The sequence below is a fragment of the Mus pahari genome, chromosome 4 (assembly GCF_900095145.1).
Source record: "Mus pahari chromosome 4, PAHARI_EIJ_v1.1, whole genome shotgun sequence".
NCBI classification, from domain to species: Eukaryota; Metazoa; Chordata; class Mammalia; order Rodentia; family Muridae; genus Mus; species Mus pahari.
In genome coordinates this window covers 115,855,468-115,878,930 of record NC_034593.1, presented here as the reverse complement: position 1 = coordinate 115,878,930, position 23,463 = coordinate 115,855,468, and the positions used below count along the sequence as shown (strand labels likewise).

Genomic DNA, 23,463 nt, shown 5'->3' with positions numbered 1-23,463 from the left:
AAGTAGAGCTGGAATCCGTCCAACTGGCTAAAGCCTTTGCTGCCCAGGGGCAGAGCTAATTGTGTTCTCATTTTCTGGGTCATGTAGCAAAGACTTTACCCAAATGCTTCCTGTTGGTATTACTATATCCATTCCTGCACTGGAGAGTTGGCTCAGTGGTTAAGAGCATTTGTTGCTGTTGCCCTTGTAAAGATGCCCAGGTTTGATTCCCAGCTCCCACACGGAGGCTCATCACCTCCTCAAGCACCAGTACATGTGGTGCAGACACATATGAAGGCAAAACACTCATACACCTAAGATAGTAAAAATAAACCTTAAAAAGAAAAGTCCATCCCTACCTAGTCTTTCTAAGGAAACTTCTTCATCACAGCAGGCTCAGAAAGGCTTGAGAAAGTTAAAATATTGTTGACCTCTTAAAACTTTTCCAATAAAAATGTTTTTTTGATAAACATTTTAACATCCTTTCGTGTACTTTTGACATGCTTTTTGTCAAAACTTGAGTCTCAGATTTCATTTGCTTCGTCCGTTGAAAGACAAATCAGTTACCAGTGAAAGTGCAGGGAAACTCCTTATTTGGATTAGGGCCAAATGGAGTCATCCAAGAGTGAAGGAAGAGACCGCCAATGAAAAATCAGGAACATGATGACACTGTTTTGATGTCATCAAAAGACAAGCTCTCCTTGTCCCCTTTCGGGGAGTCGATCTCGGAATTGGAGCGAAGAGGAGAAGTAGGCGTCGCAGAGGCACGTGTGTCAGCATGCTTATTTGCACCGGAGACCAAGCTGGGGTTTTCCTGGTGGACGGGGCCAGACTCAGTAACACGACTCCCAGAATACCTTTCCCGCAGCAGCCCCTAACGGGGCGTGTCTCGCGGTGGCGTTACACAAGCACGTTCTGAGCAAGGAAGGACTTTTCAGATTCCCGTTTCCTGAAACAGAAACTGTTGAGGAGAAACGCTGTGTTTCCGGGAATCAAGAATCTCCCGAGTCAGACGTCTGCTCTGAAGTGCTTTTCTGAGTGAGTATCAGCTTACAAATGAGAACGTGCAGGAGGTGCGGTGCAGATGCTCGCAGGATGGGGGCGACAGAGTTTTCTCAAAGGTGATTGGGGTAAACTCAGCCGGTGCCACCTCTGTCTCTGTTGCTTTTAAGTAACTCTTGAGCCCTTAGAAAGGTTTGCGCTTCTAAAAGTTCCTCAGAAGGGATAGGGGGGAAAGAAGAGGGCAGAGGAGAGGCTACCTACAGGATTAGGCTTCAGTTGTTGTGAAGAGGAGAAACATATGAACCATAATATATATGTGGATTAATAGCAATGTACTTAGTCACAGAACTTGCCAGACCTGCTAGCCTTATTGCTCACAAAAATCAGTGTCTGATGAGGGCATTAAAGGACTGTGGGGATTACTTATTTGAAACTGGATTTGTAGCACATAGGAAGCCATCAAAGAAGCTACCGCTTGTATGACAGAGTCAGTAATTTCTCGCCAGGGCACAGTTGTGTGAATGTCACTCAGCACACTTGGGAAGTAGGGACAGAAATTCTGGGTGTCGGACAAGATTTGGTTAAAAAGAAAGCATGCTAAAAAAAAATTAAATTCCTTTGGGTGTCTAGGTAAAATGGCCCTATCTTTTAAAAAAAAAATTAACATTTGAAAGTAGCACTCTAGCCTGGAAAGTCACAAATTAAAACTTCTGAAGTTGTTAGTATTTACAGCGGGTACCAGCACAAAGGCAGGAGCAGATGAGCGAGTTTTATGTCACAACACAATGTCAACTCCATCCTAATACTTGCTTCTTGGCAATTGAAAAAACTTTGTGCTTCTAACACTCCTAAAAGCGACAATATTGACCTTTGCCTGATGAGACCTTATAGTTAAAAATATTTCAGTTTCCTGTTTCTGTTTGTTGCTTCTGCTCACCCCTACCCATGTCTCCATGCGCCTTACTTTGCCCTCAATGTTCCTGAACATTTGAGAGCATTCGTGACTGTAGAAGCTGCAAACCCGAGTCACACTGTCCCCAACGTATAATACCCATGCCACTGATTTTACATGACACCTGTCAACCCCTTACCACTAAAGCATTAGATTACATTCTTAGTTTAACATTCGTTGTACATCCTATGATTGGTTCTGGAGATATGGCTTTTTATCAAGCCTGATGATCTGGGTTCAGTCCCTGGGACCTGCATGGTGGACGGAGAGATACAGGGCTCACATGTCCTCTGACCGCCTTGTGGGCTGTGAAGGGCGGGGGAGGGGCAGACAGCTGAGAACACTACCGCACACTGAATGTCCCTGATTTGAAATACTTGCATTTGAAGTATTTTGCAGTTTGGGCTTACATATACAGAATAAGATATTTTTGGCAAAGATGGTCAATTAACAAAATCCACTTATATTTCTTCCATAGTTACGCATAACCTGAAGGTGATTTTATAGACCTGTATCTATCACGAGGTCAGGTATGGAGTTTTGCGCTTGTGACATTATGTCAGGGTTCAAAAAGCTTTAGAGTTCCAGATCCTTTTGGATTTCAGATTCTCAAGTTAGGAACCTTTGATCTGTAGTTGACATTTCTTGTGTCTGTCTGAATGTCTGCACAGGAATTCCTTCATAGTTTTCAATGAAGTCTACTTAACACTAATTTGTAAATAAGGGGAAAGAAGGGAGGAATAGAAACTTTGCCTGCTATGTGTGCCAACAGCACCCTAGTCAGACTCTTTGACTCTATTGACCTCTGTAACCTGGATGTATTCATTTGTAAGTGTTAATATTGTGTCTATATTTAATTGTCGTATCTTGCATCCCAGGGTGTGGCTTTGGCTTGCCTGGGAAGCCCTGCTTAGGATCTCCCCTAACCCAGTTTGTCTGTTTACTGTAGAGCCACCCATTGATCCATAAGCATCCATCGTCTGTCAAATTGCAAGAAAATCCTGTCAGTTCGCCATTTTGTTTCTTTCATATAAAAAAAATTAGCTGAGCGTGGTGGCGCACGCCTTTAATCCCAGCGCTTGGGAGGCAGAGGCAGGCAGATTTCTGAGTTCGAGGCCAGCCTGGTTTACAAAGTGAGTTCCAGGACAGCCAAGGCTACACAGAGAAACCCTGTCTCAAAAAACCAAAAGAAAAAAAAAAAGAAAGAAAGAAAAGAAAAAAGAAAAAAATTAGAAATTTAGCATGGTTTCTTTTTCTTCCTGTGTTGTTCCGGTAACATAGGCTGTATTTAACGTTCAGACACTGCGGGCTGTCATTTCCAAGGTAATCATATCAAGAGGGATTTTCTTCCTTGACTCATGTCCTCCAATAATTATAAAGACAGGAGACACTGGGAATGTGTACCGATGAATCATGCCTGGTGACTATTTCGATGTGAGTTGCTGGTGATTTTAATAATTCCTCTGTGTCCAGGTTTGCTATCCCCTCTCCTTCCCTGATGGGCAAGAGAGAAAGGCATGAGGATGTAGTGCCATGGGGATAGCTTGCCAGGGCCTCTCAGCAGCCATGAGAGAAACCCTCAACACTCTCACTTTGTGCTATGTGGGCGACAGCCTCTGTCAATCGAGGAGACTGGTCACTTCATACTCTAGCTTTCTGAGAGCACCTCTCTCCATGTTATTTCCATTCAATAATATGAGAGCATTCATCATGTTATGCCCAAGCAGATGGTCTGAGTACCAACTTCATGAAGGACATAGGTACCAATGTGAACATCACTTCCCCAAGCCCCCACTGCTCTTTTCCCTCGCCTGTGTAGACAAAATTTCCTTTAGGTTTTGAGCTTTTCTACCCCAGACTGTTTCTTCACCCCATCGCCACTTCCTTTCTGAATCAGATCCTGGAGTTGGTAGTTATTAAGATATGCCATAGGTCTCAATTTTACTCTTTCTTTATTATTATTATTTATTTATTATATGTAAGTACACCGTAGATGTCTTCAGACATCCCAGAAGAGGAGATCAGATCTCATTACAGATAGTTGTGAGTCACCATGTGGTTGCTGAGATATGAACTCAGGATCTTTGGAAGAGCAGTCAGTGCTCTTAACTGCTGAGCCATCTCTCTAGTCCTCAATTTTACTCATATATATATATATATATCCTTCCTCTTCCTCTTTGCCTGTTATTTGTTTGGTGTTGTGTCTGATAACACCTCTAGGTTCTAGCCTACTTTTCAGAAGGGTTTAATGCATGTTAAAGTTACAAAAATCATAATCAGTGCTATCGAACTACTACTATCATTCAACTAATGCTTTGACTGTGCACACGTGTGCATGTGTGTGTGCGTTTGTGTGCAAATGTGTGTACTCACGTGCGTGTGCACGCATGTCTGTAAACACTCATACACGTACTTATGGAGAACAGAAGTAGAATCCGGGTTTCCTACTTTGTCACTGCCCACTGGTCAATGGAATGATTCAATGCCCCCACATAGGCCAAGGTGGCACAGATTTCATTGCATCGCTCACAAGAACATGTCACTTAAAACCTTGTTTGCCTCTTCTTTTTGGAAGTTTCCATTGAATATTGTGAACCACAATCAACTGTTTGAGAAATAGAGGTAAAAGAAATATCAATCCATGAATGAGAAGGTTGCTGTGATCCTTGTAAGTAGAACACATCGTTCGTTGAGACATATGTGTTGACCGTGTCGTATGGGTCAGACTTTCTACTACAAATTGCACACGCTTTATCTTGCTCAATACCAACTCAATTTTATGAGTCAGGCACTCTTATTAGTAGTGCTTGCTCAAGAACCGGAAGGGATTGCTGCACCTTCCTCCTTACTGGCTTTTAGCAGCACTCAGTTCCTCTTCTCCATGCTGTATACTCGGTCTGCAAGCCCCGTCACTTGCCACTTATTTGTGAGTTCTCCGCATCTGCTTTATGATTCTCTCCAGATGAGCCGTCTCCCAGGATGGGGGGATGGGGGGTTCTTTCCCCTTGAATGCTGGTCCTGGCCTTAGGCACTCACATCCTCCCCACCACCAGCAACCGTGCAGGCTCTGCATTAGGATGCAAAGGATGTGTTCCTGGGACAGGCAGTGTGTGTGGGTGTGTGTGTGTCTGTGTGTGTGTCAGGGGAGAGATGACAAGTTTTAAAGACAATCTGAAAGAAAGATAGAAGCTGGTACACACTGAAATCATCCAAATCCTTACCAAGGACACAAATGAGAAAAAGCAGTAACCATCATTTCTACTCACACCTGAGCATTTTAAATAAGACTGCTTGGGTACCCTCAATCAGGGAGTATTACATCAAAGTTATACTTTACAAAACCTCACTATAACTATAACTATAACTATAACTATAATTATAGCTATTCTGAAAGATAAGGATGTAAAACATTTGTGATGCTTATTTCTTGGGGGAATCATAATTAATTTTTATTTTCTTTTTATGTCAAAGTTTCCATGATAATAGTTTTTGCTCTCATAAGAATAGAGTGTTTGAATTTTTTAGACTTATTTATTTTTATGTGTATAAATATTTATCTACACATAGGCATGTGTGCAGCATGTGTGCAACACGTGTCTGGGACTGGAGGCTATCAGAAAAGGACACTGGGTCCCTGCAGCTGCAGTTATGGATGGTTAGAAGCTGCTGTGTGGGGGCTGGAGAGATGGCTCAGCGGTTAAGAGCACTGCCTGCTCTTCCAGAGGTCCTGAGTTCAGTTCCTAGCAACCACATGGTGGCTCACAATCACCTGTAATGGGATCTGATACCCTCTTCTGGTGTGTCTGAAGACAGCAACAGTGTACATAAAATCAAAAGAATTTAAAAGAAGAGGAGGAGGAAAAGGAGGAGGAGGAGGAGGAGGAGGAGAAGGAGAAGGAGAAGAAGAAGAAGAAGAAGCTGATGTGTGGGTGCTGGGAACTGTACGGGCACTAGGTGCTCCTAACCACGGAGTCCTCTCGCCAGCCCGAGAATACAATGTTTTCAAAGTCCATAGTTTAAAAAAAAAAAAAAGCCAAAGATCTTTATGACTCTTGAAGACTTAGCCCTCTCAGAAATCTGGGAGCATTCAGTGTCTTCTCTTTCCAGGTAGCTACAGTAAATAAAAACGGAAGTCAGAGTAAAAGACAAGAGGGGAAAATATAACTATTATGCAACACGTGACAGAAGTTCCACAGTGTCCTAACACAGCTATTCCTCAATGACTGTAGGTAAGAAAAAGCCTTTCTGATGGGAACTGTCCATTCATGAAGCAAAGTATCAGACTGAAGGAGAAGGGTACTGTGAGCATTGTAAGTGAAACTCATTGTTCATGGAGACAAGTTTGCTGAGTAGGAGTGGCAGAACATGCAAGGATTCCCAGCCTTCTTTGCACAGGGTCCAGGGTGTGTCCCTTCACATGCTTGCATCTACTCCTTAGAGCAGCAATGGCCACATCCATGAGCAGGAAACACTGAGGTCTCCACCGGGGTACAATGTGGATATTTTAAGGATGACATGCCTGGGGATGGAGAGACAGCTCCGTGATTAAGAGCACTGGCTGCCCTTCTGGAAGACCTGAGTTCCGTTCTCAGAACCCACATGGTGGCTCCACAACCATCCACTCCAGGGGATCTTGGACCTTCTGGCACACATACAAGTACACTACACATGCAGGCAAAATACTCATATATAAATAAAATAAACACCAAAGAAAATATACCAACGACGTTCAGGAGAGAGGTTTGGGCTGGACATGGGAATCAGATGTCGTCAGCAAACGTAAAATTTGTAGTTACAGGTTAGGTGTAGTGGTGCATGCCTTGAATCCCAGCAGTTGAGAGGCAGAGGCAGGAGGATATTTGTGAGTTCGAGGCCAGCCTGATCTACATAGCAAATTTCAGGACAGCCAGTGCTACAAAGTGAGACCATATTCATCATCTCACAGAGCCCCTTATATCTGCAGCTCAACTCCTACTTATGCTGACCTCATTTCCCTCCTCTGAGGCCCTGGCCATTTCTTTCCCACTTCTCAATGATCCTGACTGCTCAAAGAACCTCAACTGGGCTTAGACAGCTGCTGTCTGTTTGGGATTTGTTTCTTTCGCTCAGTACAAGACGTCTATGTTTCCCTGTGCTGTAGCATGGGTGCTTCCTTTTCATGCTCACTGAATGTATGTATGTATGTATGTATGTATGTATGTATGTATGTATGTATGTATGCATGCATGCATGCATGCATGTACATATTTGGGTTACCTGTTGATGACCTGTGGATGCATACATTACTTCCACATTTTTGACTATTGCAAATTCCATTGATATGAACATAATTATACGGCACCGTCTTTGAGACACTACTTTCAATTCTTTGGGGGTACTCATTCACAAGTGGGATTGTTAGATCAGATGGTAATTCTAGGGTTCTGACTTCTCCACTTCCTCCCCAACACTTGTGATTTTTCTCCTCATAGTGGGTATCTTAATGGTTGTAAGAGGATATCGCATTGTGGTTTGGGTTTGGATTTCTGTAATGGTTAATGGCAATGAGGACCTTTTTTGGTGTTCTCGTTCATTTGTGTATCTTCCATGTCTGTTTAAGGACTTACCCAGTATTTTAAAATTAGGTCATTTTTCTTGTATGTTATTGAGCAGTAGGTGATCTTTATATACTATGGATATTAACTCCTTAGCAGAGATATGGCTTATAAACATCTTTCCCATTTTGCAAGTCTCCATTATGCTGATAGTATCTTTTGACACACAGATGGTTTTAATTTTTAATTTTTCTTTTTCTTCTGTTGCTTGTGCTTTTGACGTCCCACCCATACAGTGATTTCCAAGTCCAAGGTCATGAAGCTCCACTCCTATGGTTTTTTTTTCCCTAAGAGTTTTGTAATTTAGAGGCAGGTGGATTTCTGAGTTCAAGGCCAGCCTGGTCTACAAAGTGAGTTCCAGGACATCCAGGGCTATACAGAGAAACCCTGTCTTGAAAAAAAAAAAGAGTTTTGTAATTTTAGTTCCTACATTTGAGCCTTTGCATCATTTTGAAGTAATTTTTACATAAGGTAACAGCCTAACTACATTCTTTCGTCATGTGGTCATCCGGTTTCCCCAACATTATTTACAGAAAAGAATTGTACTGTTCTCCCTAAGTGTTTGCATCACGCTTGCTGAAATCGCTTAACCACAGTGAAGGGCTTGTAGATATTTTATTTCAAATCACATGGTCTTCGTAGACTTTAGATGCTACACGAGAGAAATCAGATTGGTGACATCTCAGTTTTAGAATACAGAATTTATACTAAGAAGGAAAGAATCCAAGAGTTTTATTGAAGTATAGGCCTATATTAAGTTTGAGAAACCACAGCAATTCTAGAATTTATTTACTTACTCAACAAATATTAACTGAGGTTTTTATACCTGGAGAACATGTATTACACAGAGTCTTTGCTTTTGGAGAAAATAAATCCCAAGCAATTCTAAAAATTGAATGTACATCTAAACGTGTCATGAATTTTCTCTCTCATTTGTAATTTTTGTATAAATCAATGTTAGTCCCATTTAGACGCCGATAAAACTAGACTTGGGAGTATGCCTTTCGTAGCACAGCACTTGCCTAGCAACCATGGTGCTTAGGATAAATCCTTAGTACCACCAAATAAACAACTACATTTAACAGTATATAGTAAGTAGATATGATGGAATTAAAGGTCACTGCAGAAAATCGGATCATCTCACAGTGACACAGTTAGTGACAAGGCCAGGAGATAAGTTCAAGGGTGTCAGCTGTCAGTCCTCGGGGGTCTGCTGTCAGCTTTTTAGTCACTACGTGGGTTTCTCTATGCACTTAGGAGATAACTGTCTGTAAAGTGAACACAAATGTCATGTTTGGCCATAGATTTCCCCCCTATTAGAGGCAATGCCAAGGCTGAGAGAAAGGCCGATAGTTTCACTAGATTAAGATGGAGAGAAGACACTCCACCCATTTATCCACTCACAGCCACTCATCGAGCTTCTTCAGTCACAACTTTAGACAGGGAGATACAGAAGAGAACCTGTAGGATGCTGCTGCACCAGCAGGAGGCGCTGTCTCATGGGAGGAGGGTAGATGATTAACTTCTGGTAGAAGGTGGTGGTGTCAGATCCCATCACAGAGTTGGAAGCAAAGCATAGAAAGCAACTGGGCAAGGGGGTGGAGTGAATATGGGCAAGGTACAATGATATGGCTCATGACCATCTATAAAAGGGATCTGATGTCCTCTTCTGGCATGCAGGTGTACATGCAGACAGAGCACTCATTAGGTGCGCCTAGACTATGTGCTGTCCTTTCATGCCTTGATGGCTATGTTGATGAAAGTAACCTAAAATAAAAAAATACCAAATGCAAGACACCACAGTTATGTTGGACATGGGCTGATTAGAACCGATACCATCGAGATGTCTTATTTAAGGGGAACGTATGGGNGATAACGCAATTGATGGCCCTGAAGTAAGAACCAGATGTCTGATAAAGTTTCATATTAGCTACCCCCAAGTTGAATGGGCCCAGAGCAAGAAGAGGGGCATTGGTGGGCGGGTTGTTGGTTTCACGGAGGATGGTAGACGAACGGACCAAATGTGGAAGGGGATAGTCATATGGAAGAGAAAGGTTTATGACTTAATGGTGTATGTCTGATAACACAGATATGTCTTTAGATCATTAATTAGAATGTATTGGTGAATAGACATGTTGTGGAGGAGGGTATGTTGAGTTAGGGTGAATGAAGTAGAACATTAAGTTCTTTTACTTGCGTATATGCTAGGGGAAAATAATTTAATGTACGATATACATAAATGTTCTATTGTACTAAATAGTTTTATAAATGTTTAAAAGTTTAAAAATTATGCTAAAACCCTTTTATTTTACTACTACTACTACTACTACTACTACTACTAGAAAACAGGTATCAAGGACACATTTCCAGGGCACTAAAGTCAAGTTCAATATTGTAGAACCTATACAAATGACAGGCCACGCCTAACCCAGCTGATTAGAGTCCAGGAGCTTGGAATTCATTTGGTAGGCAACACACTGGTTTGTTTGTTTGTTTGTTTGTTTTGGTTTTTCGAGACAGGGTTTCTCTGTGTAGCCCTGGCTGTCCTGGAACTCACTCTGTAGACCAGGCTGGCCTCGAACTCAGAAATCCGCCTGCCTCTGCCTCCCAAGTGCTGGGATTAAAGGCGTGCGCCACCACTGCCCGGCAACACACGCTTCTTTTAAGCAGCAAAGTAACGGTTTCTTTTTCTTTACAGGAAGCTACCTGACAGTGCATGAAGGATGTGCTGTGGGAGCTGGGAGAGATGGTTAGGAAGGGCAGTTTGGGAGTTAACGGTCCACACTGGGGGATAGACCAAGCCTGGCATAGGAGACATGAAGCAGGCTTGAGAGGCAAGCCACATTTATGAGGGAGAGGTGGCCAGCTCCGTCTACTGTCAGGAGAAAAGGAAGAGAACAGAAACAAAGACCTTGAAGCGTGTTCTGAAGCATCCCAGGGTTTCAGCATGTGGAAGCTCCCTGGAGCATTTGATAAATATATAAGGCTCTTTGCCTTATTGATGTTTTCTTTACATATGTAGCCATTCTAAAATACTCGTTTAATAGATACCCCTAACTCCCACATGCACACACAAATAGTTTAAGTATCCACAGATTTGATAGCAAATTCTGTCTCCATAGATGGCATAGAGATGGCCTTTGTCTTCACCACACTGAAGCCATATAGATTGTTGAGATAATCCATCAGCAAGTTGTTTTCCAAGACGAAGCTGTAGACAGATTAATGCATTGTTACTAAAATAAATCCCCAAAAGGTTATTGATCAGGTTAACAATATACAAGGATATCTTAATGCCTCATAAAATTTTCTCTGGGTCATCACTTGTCTTGTAAATTGCAGGAGCGGGGTTTATTTATTTATGTAAGTCTTTAGAGCACCCCGTTTGCTTCAAGTGTATGCTGTTATGCTCCACCACTAGAGGGCGGCAGTGGTACTCTAGGAAGAATGGATTTAAGCAGCTCTGAAACTGGCTTTAAAACCATGGGTAATGGGGAGGGCACAAATCACCTGCACCCACGTCCTAGGTAGCTTTCAGAATGGACTCACTTTCAACTCCAGAAACGCATTTGCTAAAATTCCAGGAAATCTTATGAAATACCATAGTGTGATGAAGTAGTATTTGTGGAAATTTCTGTTAATACCGATAAGGACTGAGATATTCTGAAAATTTTGCTTTTTTTTTTTTTTTTTTTTTTTTTTTTTTTTTTTTTTTTATTTTTATTAGAAAAGGGTTAGAGAGTGACTTAAAATTAAGATTTTGGGTCTTGCTGGGAGTAGAGAGAAAGATTATAACAGTTGAAAAATAAAGTCTTATTTTCTTGGAACATTGCAGATGTCTTTGAAATAAACGGAAATGTTTCCAACTTATAAACAGTAAGAGACACATAAGAGCAACCGCCTTATAATGGTTTCCCATTGGAGCCCACACTGAACAGCAATGGTGGGGTTGTCTCAGAAGTACTAGAAACTAGTACTAATATTAAGAAACACTACTACTAGGTTCATAGAAGGAAACAAGACAGATTATTCTTGGCTGTCTATATTATTACATTGTTGTAAGGAAGAAAAATATTTAATAGAACTGAATAATTTGCTGGTTACAGTTGAGAAAAATTAAAAAAAAAAAAAAAGAAAAGAAAAGAAAAAGGGAAGCCACTTTACTGAAATTCTCCAAGTCAGAGTTGATGTTGACAGTGAAGTGAAATTGAAATAGGGTTCAAGGAGAAGCTGTTTTTAAGTTAGTTTTTTTGGGAGGGGAGAGGTTGAGGGGACTGGGTTGGACTCCTGACCCTCCTGCTTCTAACTCCTGGGTGTCAAGATTACAGTCAGTGCAGTGCAATTCCCAGCTGTTGAATTTAAGGTGTGTGTGTGTGTGTGTGTGTGTGTGTGTGCTAAAATGTAAGAAAGTCTTATGAAATACCATAGTGTGACAAAGTAGCATTTGTGGAGAATTCTGTTAATATTTGATGATCTCTATATCTATCTATCTATCTATCTATCTATCTATCTATCTATCTATACCTATCTATCTATTTATCTATCTATCTATGAGAGAGGAGAGGAGAGGGAGAGGGGGAGAAAGAGGGAAGAGAGAGAGAGAGAGAGAGAGAGAGAGAGAGAGAGAGAGAGAGAGAGAGAGAATGGATAAGCGTCAAGTTCTTGAAAATCAGGAAGTATTGATTAATTGTTACAACTTTGCCAGCTTACAGAGCTGAAAAACACCCCAAGTCCCCCACCTCCCACCTCCCTGTCTTCATGATTCAAGTCAGGTGTCACTAATATAACCATAGCTGGAAAACCTTTTCTTGGGTCACTCATTCAAAGCCCTGATTCCACCCCCTGCCCTAAGGGCTTGTGTTCCCTGTTTTTATGAGCATTGTCTTCACCCTCCCTAATTGCCAGTCTGCTGAGTCTGCCTACATTTTGCTGGCCCTGTGAATTGCTTGTGTTTTTACAGTTCCTTAGACTTGTTCTATCCCTTTCTGTCACGTTACTTTCTGGACTTGGGTTGACTGAGCAATTGGGGTCAAGTTGGAGACAGTGCCCAGTTGGCTCTGACTGATTCTGGATGAGCCCCAGCTGGCTTCCCAGTCACACACCTTGGCTCGTTCATTCTCCTTCTCCGACTGTGTCCAGAACATCTATTTCAATGCCCAAACCCTCTGTTCCAAGCTGTACTCACTCCTGCTACCTAATGCCCAGATTTCCCTCTCTGAGGTTTCGGGTACCTGGTTCTCGAGGAAGAACTCTTGGGTTGCCTGTAAATCATCAGACACTATTGTATCCTTCCCTCAGTCTTAGGGAAACAAATGCTTTGGTTTGTATCCAAGCCCAGTTCTGTTTTCTTAAGACAAAACCTCTTTTATGATTCCTCTCATTGTTCAGATTCCCTCTTCTATTTTGATTTTAATTTTGCTTTTGGAATCTTAGCCTTAGCTATTGGCCAGATCTTGACCCACAGGATAATTCTTATGAAAAATTTATTTCTCTTGAGACTGTCAACTCCCATCTTTCTACTTCTTCTTTTTCTCCCCCTTTCTCTTCTTCCTCCTCCCCCTCTGCTTCCTTTTCTCATCGGAAGTGCTTTTAGAAATAGTACCTGTGAGTATGGTTGTCCTCTTCTTTCTTTGACATTCACCCTCTTCCAGTCTGTGCTTTCAGGGAAATGGCTGCTCAAGCTTCCGTTGCCTGAGCTACTTGCTTCTCCATGGACTATACAGCTTACTGCTACACACAGCATCCTGTCTCCTGCAGTTTAAGGTTTCTAGTAGTTCCCATTTCTAGATCTTGTTCTTGAGTCGGCTTTCGTACTCTCTCGTCTCTGAGTAGAGCCATCCTCTCCAAATCTGGATCTCTTTCATAGTTAATCTCCCCTCTCCACGCCGACCCCTCCCCGCCCAATACCAAGGATTGAATCCAGGACCTTACGCCTTAGTCACGTGCTCAGCATCTGATCTACATCCTCGGCAGGTTATCTTTGCCAGTACTGAAGACTAAGGCGTCTTTCCCCACGTGGATGATTCCCAACTATCTCTAGTTTGAATCTCTCATGAGTTTACTTCCCATTTCTCATCTTCTATGAAAACTTCAGCAATCTTCATGCTGCTGTGGGAACTTCCCTGGGCCCAAGCCTGGACCCGAGACAGCTGATGTGGTCCACAGAATCGCACTCCTCTGCCCTCAGTGCAGACTCCCGCGGCCTGGTGTGCACCTCTGCACTGTCGCCTGCTCCTCAGAGCCAGCTTAGCACCCATCACTCACGGGCATCCGCCTGCACTTCTGTGTAGAGCCTCAGCTGGTCCTCAGAACAGAGCCTCGTGTAAGGAAATCTCTCCTTCCTCAGACACACATTCAACCATCTGGGAAGTCCCGAGTCCTGAAAGTTCTAATGTCTTTGTCAGCCTTATAGCCACACTGGACTCTAGTGAGTAGTAAACGCCTAGAAAATTTTTGTTCATTAGTGGAAGACAGTTGGCATAGACTTTAATTTTTAAGAACTGCTGTTCTCACTTGGTGGTGCACACCTTTAAACCCAGTGGTCGAGAGGGAGACGCAGGAGGATCTCTCTGAGTTCAAGGCCAGCCTGGTCTACAGAGCTAGGTCCAGGACATTCAGGGTTGTACAGAGAAACCCTGTCTCAAACTCTGTCTCTCTCTCTCTCTCTCTCTCTCTCTCTCACACACACACACACACACACACACACACACACACTTGGATATATATCCAAATATAATGTATATATTAGGCAGACTACAAAGTGGGAGATACAGAAAGTTTTAAAAACTACCTTATGTCAGAAAAGTTAACATTTTTGTTTTATCCCTGTCCTTGTTTGGTTTCTACCCAAACAGTGACACGAGGATCAAGAACAACTAGGAAAGAAAAGGATTTATTTGGCTTACACATCAGTGTCACAGTCCATCATCATCCTAAAGGGAAATCAAGGCAGGAACTTAAGGCAGGAACCTAGAGGCAGGAACTGAAGTGGAGACCATGGAGGTACATTGATCATTGGCTTGCTCCCCGTGGCTTGCTTTCTTACAGTACCCAGGATCACCTGCCCAGAGGTGACCTTACCCACATTGAGACTGGCCCTCCCACGTTAATCAGTAATCAACCATTCCCCATCACATCATCCCATTTTCATGTCTGTTGTGCTCCTCCCTGCTACTGGGATTGCACCATGCCTTGGGTTACAATTTCTGACTGAGTGGGGATGGAGAACTAACTCCAGAAGTTGTTGAACCCATGCATTTGCTAAGGCTGAGTTGTGGGTGCTGTGACTGAGGCTCTATTTGTTGAGTCTGGGAGGGAGTCATTCAAGTAGATCTGGTCAGAAGTGTTTTTAGAGAGAGGTACCTCAGAACCTACTTTCTGTGCCCATAGCCAACTAACATGGCGCCTGGCACATATAGGCACTGTGAAGCAGGAAGGACAGATGCAGACAGCTTCTCTAACAGCTTCCAATTCCTGGTTTTAGTCCTCCACAAAGGTGGTTTCCTGGCCATATGGCTAAGAGATATGCTTGTGTCTGTCCAGTAAACCTGCTTGTGCCAAAGCTAGTCTGGTGCATTCAGTTCCCACAACTAAATTAAACCTGAGAACTTGAGAGCCTCATCCTACAATCGCCTAGTTTCCGGGTACACTCTTGGACACCAGAAATCTTAGTGAGCTGTCTCTAGAAAAATCACTGAGTTACAGAAGTGGGCATGCCTCTGTTTTACCTTTGTGAATCTTATCCTTTTGATACACAGTATAACTTAAACACTACACACACACACACACACATGCATACACACATATATATGAGTGTGTGTACAAGTAAATTTATGTATATGTGTATATACATGCATAATAAAGGGATTATAGCCTAAAGTAAAACCTAATGGCCATGGTTAAAGCTAACCCCTGAAGAAACTGTAACCCAAATCCTAATGTGAGGGTTCTTTTGCAGACAGAGGGCGTCTGTGCACATAGATCCAGGCACTGTTGATCAAATATGGCTTTATTTAGTTCCTACAGGAAGGATCGGTCCTAGTCAGGAGGTGTTTGTCACCGAGGCAGGCTCACACTAGGCTTCTGGCACGCTGGCGAGCAGGGCTAGGTAGTGCAGGGTTTTGCACACTCTGCCTCCCTGCTCTTGTGTAGCAGATGAGGAGAGAAATCATCTTTTCTTCTTTTGTTCATCAAACGGGAAGACGACTCCCCCTGCCCTGAAGGTCCCAGGTAAACTTCAAAAAGAGGCGAGGTTTGGTTTTTTTTTTGTTTTTGTTTTTTTTGTTTTTTGTTTTTGTTTTTTTGGTTTAAAGAGCTGCGGACATCACCATAGGTCTGGAAAAAAAAAAAAAAAAAAAAAAAAAAAAAAAAACAGATAAACTACTTGAAGACAATTAGGAGGGTTCTCACATGTAGGTTCCAAAACCAACTCCACAGCCTTAACCTGAGGTCAAGCCACCAGACCTCTAGTAATTGACAATAGCAATACTGCATAGATTTACCTTACAGTGCCCAATCAGCTAATGCCTGAAATTTCTAAGTCCAGTGTTAAAAGCTGAGTGATCAGTACTGAGGAGCAAGGAGTATTGTGTAGTCGTCGATGCTTTTGTGATGCAAATATTCATGAGGAGATTTTTTTTTCCCGTTGGTCAAAAGAAAGGTAAATGGACTTAAGTTGAGAAATGCAGCACTGAATCTTACGGTTCAGCTTCCTCAGGACTGCCATTCTGACGCAGCTCCCTAAACAGTAAGAAATAAGACGGGGGGGCACAGTACATTTCTAACAAGGCAGTGGCTACAAGGCCAACAGTCTTCAGTCGTGGGTAAGTAAATAACGAAGAAAGGATAAACTTTCCATGTAAGAAGCCGCGTGCAAACTCTGAGGTTCCATCTTCTGTAGACCTTAAGAGCAACTTGTAAGCCGCGTGACCTGTAGATGGCGAACTTGGATAATGGAAATGCTGAGCAGGGCCAACCTCCTGGAGGAGAAAGCCGCCGAGGTTCGGGGTTTGCAAAAAAAGAAAAAGGAAAAAGAGAGGAAAGGAAAGAGAAGGAGAGAGAGAGAGAGAGAGAGAGAGAGAGAGAGAGAGAGAGAGAGAGAGAGAGAAAGAAAGGTACTAACTAACACTGGTCCATTAATTAGTAAAGGTTGATCGTGGTTCTACAACAAAAGGATTCCTTAGGGCACGAGGGAGGGAACCTTCTCTGAAGGGACCTTTCATCTGTCCAGGGAAGTGATTTTACTGTGAGACACACACTGTTGAGGGCTAGGAGGCAGGGTCTGACTGAGAGTCCACACTGGCTGTAGTGTCTGAGGCTACAGGAAGGTCTGTCAAGCAGAGACCATCGGTGGCTTTGGCAGCAGCCTCTCCAACATATGAACACACCAGTGCTGGATAACCAAATCCAAGCTGCGTCCCCAGTGTCTGCACCTTTATAGCTAGATAAATAATTATGTACGCCGGGCGCTTGCTTGGGGCTGCTGGTGAGTGTCTGTTCTTCCGAGACCGATTTTCATCCTTTATTGACATCAGATTTTTTTTTTTTTCCTGCTGGTTGACAGAGATTTCCCCAGTGACACACCAGTCGTTCAGCACTCCTAAGGGATCTATCTCTTTAACACTCTCAAACAATCTATTTGCTCTACTTGAGAAACATTTTTTTTCTCTCACTTAAAAATTCTGCCTCAGAGTAAGGTAGAATTTTTACCATCCCAGGCCACAAAGAAATAGTTGTGAGTTTGTCGGGGAAAGCTGGCGTGACTTTCCAAAGTGTGCGTGTCCGGGCAGTGGCCTGAGATGTTTTGTTGGTCCTTTCAGCTAGGAAAGGCCTGCAACTCCCCCAACATGATAGATGGGTGACCTTTTGCTGCATTACGAATCAGGGTCACTGTTTCCAAAGAGCCTCTTGGCTTGTGGGTCAGGTGAAGGGACATCTCTTGGCTTCCATGGTCCGTCTGCCCAGCCATTTATCACTGGGCTATAGTTATCAGCACCCCCCCCCCGCCCCTACACACACCCTGGGCTCCCCACCAATGCGTACTTCTGGAGTTCACACAACAGCGCCTTAGTTATCTGCCTCCTCTTTGCTTCTGTCTGGCATGCACCCTGGAAAATAAAGCCTCATGCTTGAATATGATCAGACAGGGAGTAAGGTGAAGATACATTTAGAAGGGGAAATACAAGCCAACTCCTTATGGATATACCCAGTATACCCAGTATTTGACAATATGATTCCTCAGAAATAGAAAAAATAAGATAAGTAGGGTGTGCTTAGTCTAATTTATTTACTTTTATCCATCACATGCTCAAGAAGCTGAGGCAGGAGTGAGCCATTGGTGACTATTTCCCAGCATGCCGCCTGCCACCTTATAGCATTGCCCTTTCCTAAATTCCTGAGTTTCCTGTCTTCAAAAGCAAAACCCTTAGCTCTCAGCATGGGGTGGTTTTGGTTTGCAGACAGCTTTTAAATCACGAGGGTACAGTTCACCTATGATATGGCAAACGTAGAAACGACCAGAAAAACTTGGAAATGATGCTACGTCAGAGTGGATTTGGGGGACTGGAGCTCAGCAGTGAAGAGCATCCACTGACCTTACAAATGACCCAACATCCGTTCTCAGCCAGCACCCACTTTAGACAGCACACAACAACCTGTAATGCCAGCACCAGGAGATTTGATGCTTCTGGCTTCTACAGGCACCTACACCCCTGTGCATGTACCCTGACACACGCATACATACATTCACAGATTCAAATGAAATAGATATCTTTTTTTTAAAGGATTGGATTTTAAAATGCCATCAGTGAAAGACAGACTGGAAAGGGACGTGGTTGAAGAGGAATTTTAAGAATCGGACTCTTACTGACAACCCAAATAGAAGTAATATCCATGTCACCCTCAAGTAGTGGCCCTAGAGTGGACAGTGGGGTATCTGGCATGAATATAACAGCCAAGGACACAAGGACACACACATACGTGCAGGACTGCAGTGTCTACCTACGGCAAGCACTCAATAAAGACTAAACAAGCTATTGTGTGGCAGAGAAGTTAAGTGAGCTATGGAGAGTCTCTCTAAGGGCAAGGCTCATGTATTTGCTTATGTAGTAGTTATGTAGGTACTGCTATAGAGGAATTAGCACAGCGTGCACTATTAAAATGTACTTCAATAAGCGCAGGAGAGGCTAATGTGGAAGCTTGGGTGGTAGGGGCTGGGGAGTTGGCTCCGTATTTAAAGTTGTTTGCTGCCCAAGTGTGAAGACCTAGGTTGAGATCCTCATAAATAGACCCCACATAAATAGCATGGTGGGCACTGCCGCACACCCATAAATCCAGCTCTCAGAAGACAGAGATGAGGCAGAGCAAGCTTATACTAGCTGGACTAGCGGAATAGGTGAGCTATGAGTTCAACTGAGAGACCCTGTTTGGATGAATAAGATGGAGAGAAACCAGCACTCACACATCTGTATGCCCACACACATGCGTGAACACCACACACGCATACACACAAGAGGAACTTGTACAGTAAGCTATTTAGGACGGAGCCGGTCCACACAACAGGAATGACTAGAAGTCCCGAGCTCTCTGACAAGCAAGTTAAAAGGGAAGCGCGCTGGAGCACGCGGCTCTCAGCAGCTTGCCAAAGAAGTGTGTCCGTTTGTCTGAGATGCACACACCCTCTTAGAAGTTATCTCTAGCAAGAATTTACTTATAAGAGACTTAAAGAAGAGAAATAAGCAGTCCCGTGAACACTACATATGTGCTGCTATGGACTAAACTATAGAGTTAATAAGCATCAGTATAGCCCATGTGAAGCAACAGACATCAGTGGGTGTGTGTTGTGTGTGTTGTGTGTGGGGGGGTGAAACTCATGTTGAGAACTACATACCACTGCACAAGCAAGACAATGTGAACATTGGCAAGAGTTCGTGATTTCACGACTGAGTGTGAAACTGGATTTATAATTTATGGAATTGCAAGGTGTAAGTGGGACTTTTCACTCGGTGGTGGAATGTTTGGCTAACCGACATGAGGCCTTTAGTTGAAAAATCCATTACACTTCCTCCACCCCCAGTGAGAACTCTATTAAATTTAGTCTTCTTGCCAACAAAGAGGAGGGTCTGTACACGCCTCCCCCAGCCCTTCTTGCTGCCAGTCTTTCAGTCTTCTTCCCTCCAGCTTCTTTATCCTATCACCCAAACTTAGGGGTTTGAGTGTTCGAAGCAGCACTGTGGGTTGTTTTCTTTTGGGGCAAAACGTACAATTGGATTCATGGGTCGAAATTCCCATCACTGGGAATATAGCCTTACTTACCATTCACTGACTGTATTAGGAAAAGCCTTTGTGCACTATTAGTTTACTTATGGGAGGTACTTTATGTAAAATCACCAGAAAAATCAGTCTGAGATTGTCTCCGGCCAGAAAGCCATCTCCAGTAGGCTGTGTGTGTGGGCGGAAGCAGAGTTCTTATGAGATTGGGTGCCATGGGAAATTAAACCAATAGCTAAGAAACTTCTGCATGCCTACTGAAGTCTGGGTTTGTATATGTCACTTAGTGTGATGGTGTAGAGCTACTAGTCTCAAAGATCATCCCATTCAAAGAGGCCTTTCAGCTCCTATGCACAGCAGCTCACTGCCTGAAACCAGGACCTATCAGGACCCAGTAACAGACACCAGTGGATTTTTCTCAAGGGAAGCAGTTGTTTTTCAAGGAAATAAGGGTTTGCTCTCAACTCTTAGGGCTGTACTGGGTTACTTTACATCAGAATTCTGTTAGCTCCATATATGTCCAGGCCCACCACAAACGTGTGTATGCTGTATTTCCTTCCTCGCAATATTTAATTGATTTATCCTTTAAACTGAACCATCTTTGTTTGGGGGTCTTCCTCATGTGTACAAAGCTCATGGTTTATTAAATAGGTGACAGGAGCTGTGCAGTATCAACCTTGCAATATCATTTTGGCGGAAACTCACCAAACCTTTATACCTATCCCCGCCCCAACCCCAGACTGCATTTGAATCATCTTGTACAAAACTCACATAACAGGTGGATCTGTAGATCTCTGATCATTTGTGGGGGCTCCTCTCTGACCCTGACATATCCTTTATCAATGCATCGTCTGGACTTGACACGCTTCCTGCTAGCGTGCTCGTTGATTTATTATCCCCAGTGACACGATTGCAGAGATGTCGGGTGGAAGGAAAGCAAGATGCCCAGGTCTTCACGTGCTAGCTAAATGATGTACCACACTGGCCAGAGGCCCATGCAGAGACTCTATCTAGACAGGCCACCTATACTTCCACATCAAAATAAACACAGCCTGAAGCCGGAACGACCACTTTGAAGTGGATTCAGCCCCCACCTCCACTTACTGACCAACCACCTTAAAATAAGGTTCTGGGCTTGAACATACTGGGTGAGTACCTCATGAGCTACAGCCCCAGCTCTACTTCATGTCTTTAGTCTGGGTGGGTTGTGTAGAAAGGATTCCAATAATAATAGCTAACCGATCTCACTGTTTTGGTTTTTTATCCCCTTTACATTCACCCCCTGAAAATCACCGCATAACTCCCCCAGCTACTTCCTCAATGCTGCCCAGTGTGTCAAATGCATCAGCTCTGGAAGAAAGTAAGAGGTTCTGGATCTTCACTGTGTTCACGCGAGTCGCACTTTTGGCTTGAGTAAGCCTTAGTGGCTGCCCTTCTGTTTAAGGTGAAGCAGAAGATTCCGGTCCTGACTCTGACACTGCACAGCCCTGTCTGAGTTGCCTCGGGCAGCCTCCTGGCTCTTTGATAGCCTCTCAATTCCAAAGAGAGTCTGTCTGCAGTGTATTACAGTAACAGCATTCATCCATTCCAGATTTAAAGGCTCAGCTGCCATCTTGCTTTATGGTGATGGTAGGGGTTTAAGGAATGGTAATGAAGTGCATTAGTAAAGAGCTGAAAGAACAGACCATTATTAAAAAAAAAAATCCATCCTCACATCCGGTCTCATGTGTGTGAGAGTGCATGCTTGTATGCATGTGTGTGCGTGTGTGTTTCTTAAACATTTTACTAAATTTCTAGCATCTTCACTTCATTAATCGTGGGTCACTGCTAAGTGTAACCTGAGTTATCGCAGACACCTGTGATGGTTGGTATTCACGGTCCATTTGACAGGCTCCAAAGGACCTCTGGGTATATCTGTTGAGGATTCTCTTGATTACATTAGTTGCTGTGGGAGGGCCCATGTTAACTGTAGGCAAGACCACTCCCTGAGCAGCGGATCCAGGACTGCATCTGTGGAGAGGGCAGACTGAGCCCTAGCAAGCAACCTGGTTCTTGACTGTGCGTGAAGTGTAAGCCGTGGCTTCCAGTCTCTGGTGAGTCAGAAAACACTTTGTCTCTCAGTTTGCTTTTGTTGAGTTATTTTGTCACAGAAACAGGAAAAAGAAAAATGTGTGATCTAAATATCTTGGAAATAACACATTTCTAAAACAGGAGGCAGAACTTGACATCACAATAACTCAACAAATGACAAAGGAATTCTTCATTAGATCAAAGGTTATTTTTCTTCTTTAACCAGTTTTAATAGTCTCTCAAATTCTTCCTTAAAAATATACATTATATTTCCTGAAATTTTAATTAGATTTGTATAGACCATTTTCCCCCCAATATGGTCTCATGTAGCTCAGGCTGACCCTCCTTGAACACGCTATGTAGGCCAGGATGACTCCAAGCCTTTGGTCCTTCTACCTGCATATCTGAGTACTGGGACTGCAGTCCTGCATCACCACCCCGTTTATTCAGGGCCAGTCCTGGGCTTCCTGCATGCTAGGCTGGCACACCACCAGCAAGGCTATGTTCCAGCCCATGGTAGTTTTGTTTGACTATTGTTTTATGTAGTTATTTTGTGATTGTGTCCATTCAAGTCCTGGCTGTTGCCTGTGGTTCTCTTTCTACTGCTTTGCAATGAAGGCTGACTTTAAACTTTTTCACTTTCCCTATTAGAGACTATAAAGCTATGACTTTTGATCTGACTATAGTTTGGTTGCCATGTTTAGTTCAGAAATATATTGAAAAATGATGGGATGGTGTCTAGGGGATATTGAGATTTCCAACTGACTTGATTATAAAACTTTAGTTCCCTATTAATATCATAATGCTTGTACACAAGTCCAGATTTTTTTCCTCTTGAGAACTCATAAAATTTCCTTTGAGTCTGCTATAGTATTAATTTTAATAAAGTTCATTAGTTCCATATTTTAAACACAAATACACACATATATACACATATATTTATATAACATTGTAGATGCATACTTTAAAAATAATTTTGATTATGAACTATTTTATGTCTTTTTATTGTTAAATATAACTATCCTCCAAGTCCATTTTTTGAATACCTTTTCTTGAATAGATGCTCAACTATTCATTTCTTGTGCTGTGTGTGAGGAAGTTCACAGAAACACACTCTCAGGCCAAAGCCTGAGAGAACTGGAGCACCCTTAGAAACGCTGGCTGATGGCTTTCTGAGCTACCCAGGCTCAGGAGAGCCCTCCTCCCCCAGCAGGGGAAGTGACTTGCTATGTGGGACTCTCTCTGGAGTGGGTGTCACTGCTGGGAGTGATTCCATCTACTAGGGAGGAGACATCTGCCTCATCGTGCCAGGCAGCTCCTATGCCCACAAGGCTGAGTTTCTGGTGCATTTCTCAAGGTGCAAAGTGGGCTTAAAAAGCAGTGATACAGTTACCAGTGCGCTCCTGCCTCATGGTCACCTCAGTGGAGTGGATGACAAGTGTGTGCCTGACAGTGGCTCTTAGTCCCGACTGCTTTCCTGTGATCCATGGTACATGCTTATAAAGCAAACGGCCATATTCAGGAAAGTATACTATTGAGAACAATGTGCTTGAAGCTGCGTATGCTTTTGGTTTGCTTGTTTTCTCAAGACGTGTGTGT

At 43.1% G+C, this 23,463-nt stretch overlaps 1 protein-coding gene across 1 annotated transcript in view; it reads left to right on the top strand.

Moving 5' to 3' along the window:
* Positions 1-668: 668 nt before the first annotated feature.
* Positions 669-23,463, top strand: part of Alpk1 (alpha kinase 1) — a 102,517-nt gene continuing 79,722 nt past the window's right edge. Inside the window, exon 1 of the mRNA XM_021196720.2 lies at positions 669-1,017. The gene's annotated coding sequence lies outside the window, so the exon portion shown is untranslated. The remainder of the gene's footprint in view (positions 1,018-23,463) is intronic.